Consider the following 10367-nt stretch of genomic DNA (forward strand, 5'->3'; position numbering starts at 1 on the left):
CCAGTGTGAAGCGCCAGGCTCCTGGTTTTCAGCCACGGTTGGGAGACTTGGGGGCTTGAAGGGAGTGTGGTCCAGTGGACAGAGCACAAGATTTGGAGAGTTCGGTAACCTGGGTTCAGATTGCTCTTCTCTGAGGAGACCCTAACCTCCACCCCTTCGTCTCTCTGGACCTCCCTTTCCTGGTCTGTGAGATGAGCTAGCTGGTTGAACTAGCCGACCTCTGAGATGGCTTCTGGGTCTTGACCTGGGATCCTAAGGATTGTCAGGTGAGGAAAAGTAGCCCAGAGCTCACCCAGGCCTGGAAAGGGAGAAGTCCTTGGGGCCCGAGCTCACTGGAAGGCCCACAGGGATGGGAAAGAGAGCTGGAGCGGGCTGGGGGATGGGTTGGGGGGGCGGGACTGAGTCAGTAGAGCGAGGGAGAGGATCATGAGCTCACTGGAGGAAATCTGGCCGGGCCGCATCCAAAATCCAGCTTGGCCAGAGACCCGCCATGGCTAACCCGGGGTGATTGTCTATTTATTTGTTTTTTCTATTTATATTAATTTATTGGTGCTTTTCCTGTCAAAGTTACCGCCCTCCCCCAGCAGCAACAACAATAATACATGTGTATATCATCCTGGGTCGAAGGGGATGAGACTCGGACCGAGAGGGCACCGCGTGGCTCTCAGCCTCCATCCTGGACTGCCACCGCTCCTCCTGCTCAGTCAGAAAGATGGCCAGGGCGAAGGGCCTCTGGTGGGGGAAACCCCAGGCTGATCCGACTCTGGCGGGGGGTCCGAGTTTCACAGACGACCTTGGGAGACAGCTAGAACAAATGGGAGACCCCTCTGGAACTTCCACGTTGACCTTCCATGATAGGGAAGGCAACGCTAGGGTGGTTCCCATGGGCCCTTTTTCTTTTGCTGAGAATTCCCCTCTGACATCTTTCATTATCTAGGTCCCGAGCAAGGCTGAGAGCTCCAGACCAGTAGTGCTCTCCCTAGACCCTCCAGGCCAGCCCTCCTCTTCCCGGCCCCCCAAGCTGACAGATGTTGCCCGTGGCAGCAAAGGGAAACCGAGGAAAGGGGTACCCCAGGGCCTCACACTGATAGGGTTGTTACTTCTTCTATCCTGCCTATACCATGCCCGGCTTTGGATACAATTCAATTCAGCAAGCACTTATTAGGCACCTACTGTGTGCAGAGTCCTGTTCTGGGCCCTGGGGGAGGAGGAATTGAAAACTAGAGGTGAGGAGGAAGCAGGGTGCAGCTGCTAAGAGGATTTTTTTCCTTTCTCCTGAACTGGGGGGTAGGGGTGGGGGGATGATGGGGAATGAGCTGCCTGTATGAGAAACGGTTGTGATAATTTTGCACTTACTTGTACCTTCCTCTGAGTATCTCTAAGCACTTTACCAGCCCCCACCCGTGTGGCAGGTTCCATGGCTGGGTGGTGGGAAGTGGGAGATGGGACCAGAATATCGAGGAGCTGAAGGGTTCTAGCTCTGATGATAGAACCACGGCTTAGGGAAAGCCCAGGACCTCATCCCACCCGTCTCTTCTGAGCCCGCTCGTTCTTTGTATGGCGCCGTTTTCTGTGTTCTTGAATCCAGTGAAAGTGCCTTCCCCAGCCCTTCCTCCCTCCCCGCCCCAGCCCCGGCTCAGAGGGGACAAGGGCTGGCTTCTCCCAACCCCGCAATCGGAAGAGATCCGGACTCTCAGAGGCCGTCGGTTCTCACTGTTAGCCCTCGTGCTTGCAGCTTCCCGAGCTTCCCATTTTTCCGTTCCCCTCCTGATCCATCTGCCACCATTTTCATCAACTTTTACCCCACCCAGCTGGACTCTTGACTATTCCCCCATTGTGGCCCGGAGGTTTAGACAGGGTGAAAGATGGGTTTCTGGAAGTGGGGGCCAATCTGACATCCCCCCACATCGGTACCAATGCCTTTACGCCTACACACCCGCCCCTCACCCTAGGTAGGGTCTAAGTCCCAGGCTTGGACCTGGAAGGGGCTTGCCCGTAGCACTTAGCACAAAGACATTTTTAAAAAGTCTTTTCTATTCATCTATTTCTACCAGAATGATCTTGACCTTGGAGAAACTCCTGTTTGATGAATGTACCCTGTGGAAATGTTTCATATTGACAAATTATTTTTTATTTATTTAGTCATATTTAAAATATTTATTTTTTATACCAAAATTAATACTTCTTTTTAAAAAAGAAAAAAGAAAAAAAGAATAATTAATAAAAGGAGATTGCTCACAAAAATCTCTGTCTCTTGTTGTATGGCTGTGATCAGGGAGGGGGGTGTTGGGGTTGGCTTGGGATCCAGGGGGAGATGACTTGCCTGGAGGAACGTGGAACATGGAACATGGAAGAACGATGGAGAAGCGGGCCACGTGGAAAAGCTAGTGCATCTGGAGAAGCTGGCTTTGAGCCTCACTAGGGGACAGCGAGCAGGCAACTTTCCTTCCCTGGCTCTCAAAGTCCTTTTGTGTAATGTGAGGAAGTTGGATCCAATGCCAGCTTTAAATCAAAAGTCCAATGGCCATCTGGAGAGCTGCCTGGGGGGAAAGAAGAATGGGCTTTTCCCTTCTGGCCTCAGTGGGTCCCTTTTTGACCCATTTTTACGACCAATGCCCTTTTGGCATTGAGGCACGGGGGGTGACAAAGAGACAAATTTAAGTACAGAACACTTCTGTCTCAAAGAACAGATGGGCCGACTTCCATCTTTCCTCAATGAATACATGGCCAACTTTCCTTCCCTTTTAAGAATTGGGTTCCTAGAGGGTGGCTGGTACACTGCACTGTGATTTCTAATAATGTAGCTCAAGAGTCCCCATCAGTGTGATTCCAATTAGGAATCAGTCTGGAGATACAATTAGCTCTGCAAGCAGACATGATTAGTTCTTTAAACAGATATTTACTAAGGCAGCAGAACTAAAAAACAATATCTATAAAACATTCCCTCCACATAAATCTGGGGTCTACTCTCCCACAAATATACCCCCGTGTCCGTGAGAGAGATGGATACAAGCTGAAAGTTCTGCTCTGTGTGGCTGGGGCAGCTGACTGTCACTACCACGACCCAAAGGCCACTTTTCTCTTTTCTTCAAGTCTCCCCGAATTTTACCCTTGGATTCAGCATCTGTGCTAGAACAGGTGGCTCAGCTAGGCTAGTGGAGATTGCTGCTCCCCGCAAACACTCTTGATCGTCAGGCCTGGCTCTCTTGAACCAACTCCCAAATATGCTACTAAGGGTCCCATTACTTTAGAAAATGGCTTAGTCGAGACACAGTCATTGCCTTCAAATATCTGAAGCACTCACTGGTGAAAAGAAGGAGCACCCGGTGTTCAGTAGCATTCTAAAGAGCAGAACTAAGGCAGAAAGTAAGGGGAGCTCAATTAGAGCTGAAGGTAAGGAAGGCCTTATAGAATCTGAGTGGTTTGAAGGAAAGGAAAGGAAAAAAGAAAGGAAAGGGAATAAAAAAGAAAGAAAAGAAAGGAAAAGAGAGGTGGGGAGAGGCGTGAAAAGGAGAGGAGAGAAGAGAAGAGAGAAGAAGAGAGGAGAGGCAAGGAGAAGAGAGGAGAGGAGAGGAGAAAGAAGGGAAGGGAAGAGAGGGAAAGGAGAAGGAAGGGAAGGGAAGAAAGAGGAAGTAAAAGGAAGGGAGGGGAAGGGAAGGAAAGAGAAAGGGAAGGTAAAGAAGGGAGGGGAAGGTAAAGGAAAGGAGAGGAAGGAAGAGAGGGGAAGGTAAAGAAAGGGCAGGGAAGAGAATAGAGTTGGGAAGGGAAGGGAAGAAAGGGAAGAGAAATGGAAAGAGAAGGAAAGGAAGAAAAGAAGAAGATAGATTCTTAATAAATACTAGTTCCCTTCCCTTACTAAGGGGCCATAGTTAAGGTGCTGGATTGAAACAGCCAATCACTGAGCTCCCCTTAACTTAATATTCTATGTTGGAATTTCTTGAGTGTAATGAATATAACTTTTCATCTTTCTATTTGCAGTGCTGAGCACAAGGCTTTATACATAGAAGGTGCTTAATAAATCTACAGAGAAGTTGAATTAAGTTCTATGCTCCTAGTTTCAGAGGTTGCCAAAGGGTCTCTCCAAAGCCAAAGAAGCAGTATTTTGGGGGTGGGGTGCAAATTAGCTGAGGGAGATGCTGGGTATGTTTGGTTGGGAAGAGGAAGTCAAAGAGATTAAAAGCTCTGAGTTACACCAAATGAGGGATGAATTAAGACTCTCACGATTGTTGGAGTGGGAGCAGTGGGAGTTCTTAGCATTGTGCTTTGTATCTCGTAAGTGCTCGATGAGGGTTTGTTGAATGAATGAATGAGCAAGTGGACAAGGGCATGAAGACCTCAAAAAACAGATGTAGAGACAATCAGATACTCACTTCACTCCTTCTCCCCCCCAAAATGTGTTTAAGGTCACTCTGATTGAATGAAGCTGTAGAGCAGAAACTCTTTAGAGATGAACCTGGAGAATTCAAGTTCAAGGCCAAATTTGACACTTCCTGTTTGTGTGACCTTGAGCAGATCACTTCGGGGCCTTTAAGGATTTTATATCTGGAAGAGGAAAAGATGGTTGTACTTTAACAAGCATGTGAAAGTTTTTTGTTTGGCTTTTTAAAGATTGTTAATAGTACTACATTTCCAAATGCATGTAAAGAGAGTTTTCAACATTCATTTTTGTAAGACTTTGTGTTCCAATTTTTTCCTCCTTCTCTCCCCCTCCCCAAGATAGCAAGCAGTCTGATGTGACTTTTCACTTTGCCCTTCTAAAAGAAGCCACTAAATGAAAATAATCCTAATCAATCCTATTATACGACTCACACGGAAGCATCTTTGCAGGATTCCTATTAACATCAAATATACCTCCTACCACAATAATCCCTATAACCCTATCCACCCTCACAAAACTCTCCGCCTTAATCGTAACCATACTGGGACTTTTAAACATACTTTCATATTTGTCATATTGTGCAAGAAAATTCAGATGAAAAGGGGAAAAACCATAAGAAAGGAAAAAAAAAAAAAGCAAAGTGGAAAAACAGGTGAAAATACTGTTTCCATCTCCATTGGCTCCATAGTTCTTTCTTTCAGGATGCAGATGGTATTTTCCATTCCAAGTCTACTGGAATCGCCTTGAATCACCTCCTTGTTGAAAAGAGCCAAGTCTATCCCAGTCGATCCTTGCGTAATCTTGTTGTTACTGTGTACGGTGTTCTCTTGGTTCTGCTCATTCCACTCAGCAGATTCCAGGTAAGTCTTTCCAGGCTTTTCTGGAATCAGTCTGCTTATAATTTCTTATAGAACAATAATATCCCATAACTTATTCAGCCATTCCCCGACTGATGGGGAGCCGCTCCGTTTCCAGTTCCTCGCCACTACAAAAAGGACTGCCACAGACATTTTTAATGTGGGTCTTTCTCCTATTTTATGATCTCTTTGGTTTACAGATCCAGAAGTGAGATTGCTGGGTCAAAGGGTAAAGCATGGGAAATTTTGGAGGGAAACTCCAATGACTTCTGTTTGACATGCCAAGGAGCCATCCAAATGGAGCTGTCCAATGGAGAGGGGGTGCTGAAGGACTACTGGGATAAATCCGGGGATTTGAGAGTCATCTGCCTAGAAATGGCAATGGAAGCAATGGGAGCTGATGGGCCAGACCTCTTCCTTTCTTTGCATCTTTCAGAGTACCTTCTACTAGATTATCTCACTCAATCCATACAACCAACCCGGGAGGACAATCATTTTTCCCATTTGACAGATAAGACAACTGATGCTGGCCTGAGAACCAGATCTAGATCCTAAGATGGCAAGGAACATTTTCTTGAGGTCTCCTTGACTGTAGAGGCTCAGGAGGGATACTACATATTTATGAGACAAGCAAAGCATAGGAAGTATGTAGGGGATATGGATATTTCTATAAATATATGGATATTTCTAGGAAGTCCCGGTTACACAAGGCACACAAGCCTTGACAGTTGCTCTAAAGAAAATGGTTTGTAAGCCACAAGTGCTAGAGAAATATGAACTAACCTTATGATTATTGGTAGGTATAGACCCGTGCTGTCATTGGATAGGGCACTTCCAGCATGGAAACGTCCTCAACTGATGCAGATTGGCAACTCTTACAGGAACTGGCCCTTATAGCCTTAAAGAATTGTCTACATTTCTGAGAGGATCAGTGAGTCTTCCAGAGGCACATTTTCAATTTGAATTATTATACAGCAACTATGTGCCAGGCATCATGCTAAGAATATGAAAAAGAAAGAGAGTCCCTACTGTACAAGAGCTTACAAATTAATTGGAGATGACACAAAAGGAAGCTGGGAAGAGGAAGATTAGGGAGGAAATGCAGGGGTGACATGAGGGCCATTTTGTTCCAGGGAATGGAAACCAGGCGGAGCTATAGATACAAAGTGGAGTGATGCAGAAGTCCAGGTCCCGTCCTCTGCAAAGGAAGGTTTTGGGGGTCCTCCAAACCAGTCTTCTGATAAGAGGAGAGGTAAGAGGTGGTGGCTACCATTGTATAAGGAAGATAGTTATATATGTTCAAGGAGGAGGAGGAGGAAGAGGAAAGGAGGAGGAAGAAAGGAGGAGAAGGAGGAAGAGGAGGAGGAGGAGGAAGAGGAGAAGGAAGAGGAGGAGAAGGAGGAGAAGGAGGAGGAGGAGAGACTCCTGGGTTCTCCTCTCTCATTAGAATGTAAGCTCCTTGGCTCTTCTGTTTTTGTCTTTGTAGCCCTAGTAGCTAATATAATGTCTGGCACATAGGAGGTGCTTAATAATTGCTTTCTGGCACATAGGAGGTACTTAATAATTGCTTGCTGATGGATTAATTCCCAGATATACAGGGAGAGAGAAAGGACCCCTTAGGGTTTTTTTGAGGGAAGATTTTTTTTTTTTTTTTACTAACTGTTCTTACTTTATCTTTTTAGTAAATACCCTTTGAAAAGCAAATGAAGCCTGCCTGAAAATCGGTGGGAAGTGTGCTGGTAGGGACTCCAAAGTGACAATATAAGGAAATACATTGCTTCAGGTTTAACTCTAGAACCCCGAGGGCACCCTAGCTTGACAATGCAAGGAAGAGTTGAGGAAGCCTCTGTGTTTGGGGTGCTAGAGGGGAGTGGTTGGGTCTAGATTAGGAGCTGGAAGGAACCTTTGAAGACATCAAGTTTGTCAAGTCAGCTTACAGGTGAAGGAACTTAGCCCCGAAGAAATTAAATGATTTGACGAGGGTCACCTGGTAAGTGTCCGAGAAAGGATCCGGCTCCAGATCTGTCTGAGTCCAGCACCTTATTCGTCAGACTCTCAGCTTCCTGCTCTGAAAAGTGTAGGAGTTGGAAATGATGGTCTGCTTCCGGGGTCCCCCCCAGCTCTTAAAGCCTCAGGTTCTCTTGCTTCCGGAGTGCACCTCTCCCCAAAAGGCATCACTCTGAGTAGATACCTCTAAAAGATTCCCTAGGAGTAGAAAGAGAATGCTGAGAAGCTGAGGAAGAGGAAGAAGAGGAGGAGAAGGAGGAAGAGGAGGAGGGGGAGAGGGGAAGGGGGAGGAAGAGAGACTCCTGGGTTCTCCTCCAGCTCTTTCCCACTGGCACATCAGCCCAAGTTTGAATGTTTTCATCCTGGGAGGCCCAGAGAGACTGGGAGGCAGGGCTACTCCTGAGCAAATTTGGGAGGGAGCATCCTGGCTCCTTCCAGACCCGAGGGCTGCTTCCAAGGCCCGGCAGGCTGCCCTCCACGTTCCCCTCTTCCAGGTTACGTCCTCGGTGTCAGTCATTTCCTGCTATGAGTTTAGTTAGGTTTTATGTGTAAATATGGGACATCACTCCTCAGACAAGCCTGAGAACTTTGGCCTGGTCTAGGTCCGGGAAAGGAGCCTCAGGTTGGAGGCCAGGAAGCCTGGATCTCTGCTCCAGTTTTGCCACAGCAGCGGACAGATGTGGCCATCCTGTCTCCTTCTGATGCCTCAGTTTCCTTATCTGTCAAATGAGAGAATGGTCCCCGGTGTTGCTTGGGAGTCTGACATTTTCTGATTTTAGACATCGAGCGGCTGGGAAGAGGAAGGGGCCCCAAGGATGTCTCTGGGTCTCCCCTATGGGCAGCGGTGCCCTCTGCCTCCCCATGGCTGGCTCCCTTAGGGCAGAGCTGCATCCACATCTGGAATCAGGGGAGTGGAAACGGCCCCTGCGCCCTCTCCCCTCACACCTCGTGGCCGATTCGAAGAAATCAAGCTAGCTGATTCTAGCCAAAGCCTTCCTGCGCTGGGATTAGGGAGGAGAACAGTGACAGGAGGATGGAAAAACCGGGAAGCCCTTATGTGGGTCTCCTCCTCCAAGTGAAGGGTTGGGACCTCAAAGGCCTTTTCAGCTTAAATATTCTAGCCTTTCTAAGGCCCCTCCTAGCCTTGACCTCTCCTGTTGTAAGCCCCCTCTCAGCCCTGACACTTCATGTTCTAAGCCCCCTTCCAGTCCTGACATCCCCTGTTCTAAGCCCCCTCTCAGCCCTGACATCCCCTGTTCTAAACTCCCTCCCAGCTCTGACATCCCCTGTTCTAAGCTCCCTCCTAACCTTGACACTCCCTGTTCTAAGCCCCCTCCCAGCCCTGACATCCCCTGTTCTAAGCCCCCTCCCAGCCCTGACATCCCCTGTTCTAAGCTCCCTCCTAACCCTGACACCCCATGTTCTAAAGGCCGCCCCCCTCCCCTCAGCTCCAACACCCCTGGGCCTGTTTTGCTGACATACTGTATTCTCCTCCCTCCAGTTCTTGGTTCTTTCCAGGTCTCTTAGAATCTACAGGGGAGGCAAACCCCGAACATCCCGGCCTCCCCCAAGCCGGGGACAGCAGGTCCCCCAAGGAGGAAGGGGGCGAGGGAGCCGCCGGGGCGGGTGAGCAAGCCAGCAGGGAGCGAGAGGCGGCCCCCGCCCCCCCCCTTTGATCTCCCGCCTGTCTGAGGAGGAGCTGGGAAGGAGCTGATCGGAATTAGAAAAATGCCTCGCATTTTTTTCTCTTGACTGCTGCTTTTGCGCTTGGCTCCTGCGCCGCTCCCCCCTCCCCCCCTCCCTTAACCTCTGGCCGCCCGTCCCCCCTCCCCCACCTGCCATCCACTACTCCCTGGACGTCCCACTGCCCAGCCGTCCCTTAATCTCGGGCCGCCCGCCCCTCACAACCAGCGTTAACCCTGGGCCAGCCCGCTGCTGCCCGCAGGGTGGGGGGCTGGCTCGGTCCACAGCCCTCTGACTGCGGGACCTCAGCGGGCCCTTAGAACAGGGGAGGTCAGGGCTGGGAGAGAATCTAGAACAGGGGGTGTCAGGGCTGGGAGAGAGTCTAGAACAGGGAGTGTCAGGGCTGGGAGAGAGTCTAGAACAGGGGGTGTCAGGGCTGGGAGAGAGCCTAGAATAGGGGGTGTCAGGGCTGGGAGAGAGTCTAGAACAGGGGGTGTCAGGGCTGGGAGAGAGCCTAGAACAGGAGGTGTCAGGGCTGGGAGGGAGCCTAGAACAGGGAGTGTCAGGGCTGGGAGAGAGCCTAGAATAGGGGGGGGTCAGGGCCAGGAGGGATCTTAGAACAGGGGATGTCAGGATGTGTGTGTGTGTGTGTGTGTATATTTATGTGCAAGTATATCTATGTGTGTGTGTGTGTGTGTGTGTGTGTGTGTGTGTGTGTGTGCTTCTGTATGTGGGTTTGTGGGTGAGTGTATTGTGTATGTGCATGTGCATTTGTATATGTGTGTGTTTATGTATGTGTGTATGTGTATGAGTGTGTGTGTGTGTGTGTGAGTGTGTGATTTCTAACAGAGGAACTCTCCGTTAGCGCCCGTGTGCACACCCAGCTCCGTTACACTCCTCCTACAACTCTAATAATTGTTTTGGACTAGCGTGTGACCTCATGAACATTGGGAGTTTCCCAGTAAGGAAACGGTTTCTGTAATACAGAATTGGATTCTCTCTTCAGTATCCAGTCTGACCGAGTTGCAGCCTGGGGCCCTGAAAGCTTAAGTAATACTACTAATTGCTGACATTTATGTAGCACTTACTGTGTGCTAAGCTCTTTACAAGTTCGTATCCTTTGGGCTCTGTAACAACCCTGGAGGAAAAGACTGTTATTATCCCTAATTTACAGATGAGGAAACTGAGGCTTATGGGGGCAGGCCTCTCCCCCATTGTGCCGCACAGTTCTACTCCCAGTGTCTTAACAGAGGGGAAAACATTGGCTCCTTTATTAGAGGAAGTGGATTTGATTGCTGTTTTTGCCACTTATTGGCTGTGTGACTTTGGACAAGTCACTTCCTTTCCCTGGGTCTCAGCTTTCTGTCCTGTGAAATGAAGGGCTTCTGAGGCCACCTTGGCACTGCATCTATGAACCCATTTTCCTGACATCAATATAAATA

This window comes from Sminthopsis crassicaudata, chromosome 1 (genome assembly GCF_048593235.1).
Source record: "Sminthopsis crassicaudata isolate SCR6 chromosome 1, ASM4859323v1, whole genome shotgun sequence".
Classification (NCBI taxonomy): Eukaryota; Metazoa; Chordata; class Mammalia; order Dasyuromorphia; family Dasyuridae; genus Sminthopsis; species Sminthopsis crassicaudata.